Genomic DNA, 2,314 nt, shown 5'->3' with positions numbered 1-2,314 from the left:
CTCTCTCTCTCTCTCTCTCTCTATATATATATATATATATATGCACATTCTCTCTCAGTTCTTTCTTACTTTTTTAAATAGGCATTCCACTATTTTCAAACCCTAAATTTTTTTACTCCACACTCTCCCTTTCAATCTTTTTTGAAAAGTTAAAAATGCCTGCTGCGTGACATCAAAAAATCACATGCCTCTTGACCGATCAATTTTAAAGTTGATTAGGTGAAAAGACCAATGTAGCCTTTCATCTTACTTTAAAAGGCAACCATTTTAATTCAGCACTTTCAGACTACGGATCTCTCTCATATCCTCCTTTTCTTTCACCTCTCTCCCTCTTTCATTCCTCTCTCTCTCTCATCTCCATCTCTCTTATATATCTTTCTTTCTCTCTCTATAACTTTGTCTCTCTCTCTCTCTCTCTCTAAAATTGTCCCTCTCCAAGCCCTCTTTTTTTTCACCTTCTGATCAGGAGACAAAACCACCATCTTAATCAAATGTGGGTGGTTCACTTGTTCAACCATTCATTTGCTATCTCTTTCCACCATCATGTTCAACTGGTAAGTATCTCTTCTTGGATGCCTTTAGTTCATTTTTATTTTATATGATTTTATTTCATAATCACAACTCCATAGTAGCATTTTTTCTCTTCGATCTGCTTGTTACATGTGGTATGTATTACACAAAATTAATTAATTTCTCTTTTTCTTAATTTGTTGGCATATACATTTTTGTTAGTAAATTTCTTCAAATCCAAGTGCTTTTGTTTCTTTAAATTAATATTTGTCTTTGTGATTTTAACATTTCTCAACTCCAAACCTTAACTGACTTACTTTTTTTTTTGGCTATTTTAAGTTCATTTATAGTTCATCTTGTCTCAGTTAGCTTGAAATGTTTTTGTTATGAATTTGCAAAGTCTATGTTATTTATGATTATTTGCTTGTTAACTCTGAACAAAATTTTGATATGACAAAGTCTATTTGATGCAGATTCGGTTTATTTCTTATAAGAGGATAATTAATGGCATGAGTAGTTTCGGAAAAGGTATATATATAATTTATTTGGTTAACTTAATTTTAATTTATTGCTCATATTATAAAATGTCTTATTGAATTTATGTTAGTAGAATGATTTCTTATAATGGAATAATTAATGACTAGTGTTGCCGGCTGAAAAGGAGGTTAACACCAGCTGCAGCTGCAGCTGCAACTCCATGGTACCAGAGGTGGATAGGTAATTCAACTGTCTTTAATTAAAATTGTAGTTCAAAATATATCATTACTGTCATTTATGCATTTTTATATACTAGTATTAAAACTTGATTTGAAATTTTTTTTACTAACATATTGGTTGTGCTGGGAATTTTTCAAGGACTCGGTTATTATGAACAAATCTCTGACAATTTTAAAAGGTTGTACCATACAGTATTAGTGGTGAGCTGTGATATAGATAAGCTCACCTGAGATTTCATTTTTAGGATTCAAAATTCTTGGGGTACTGAGTGGGGGCGATAGATTTGTCTTCGTACGAGGAGCTGTATTGGGGCCGTACTTCTACCCGGGGTGTTGTTCCATACCGGATCTTCTCGTACCGGACCTGGAGATGACAGAGGCTGACCCTGAGCCTGAGCTGATTACAGGGTGGATTCCAAAGCCGGAAGAGATGGAGATGGGATCCAAGTGAGTGCTGTGCAGCAACTCCTCCTCATCCTCATCCTCAACCAACACAGGAATATATAGCTCAAACTACTCCAACCAAAATAGGAATATCTAGATGGTTTAAAGTTGGTAGACATTTGTGTTTTCTTTAGTCAATATTAATGCAAAGAAAGAGAGTACTTTTGTCTCTCTTGCTAGAACTTGGACTTGTCCGTGAGTCCGTGACATGAAAATACTTAAATGATTGATGGATCGGTCAGTACGGTCATTCATTTTCTTCAAATGTACAAAAAAACCAATGCAGAAGAACTTAATAAAGAAGATAGTAAAAGGAGCAACAAGCCCTTAGTGAGTGTTACAAGGTACTAGCTAACCCAATTGGGCATCCAAAACTTTCACCAACCAATACCCTAAGGATATTAAAATTCTTTAAATAGATTTATTATAAAATCCTCACCAGTGACCATATTTAAATTCTTTAAATCAAATCTTTTCATCAATACAATCTCCTCTAATTAGCATGACAATCTCCTCTATATAGGATCATCGCTGAAAATTAAATTGGGTGAGGGATAGTAGGCAAATTGCAACTAATGCAAATGTAGACAGACTTGCTTTCTTTCAAGAGTCGCAGAAATTGCAATATCAATTTGTTCACGTGC

This window comes from Cornus florida, unplaced genomic scaffold (genome assembly GCF_030987335.1).
Source record: "Cornus florida cultivar Cherokee Brave unplaced genomic scaffold, ASM3098733v1 CherokeeBrave_3.0.0_Hap2_Chr07, whole genome shotgun sequence".
Lineage (NCBI taxonomy): Eukaryota > Viridiplantae > Streptophyta > Magnoliopsida > Cornales > Cornaceae > Cornus > Cornus florida.
Note: the sequence above shows the minus strand (reverse complement) of the source record.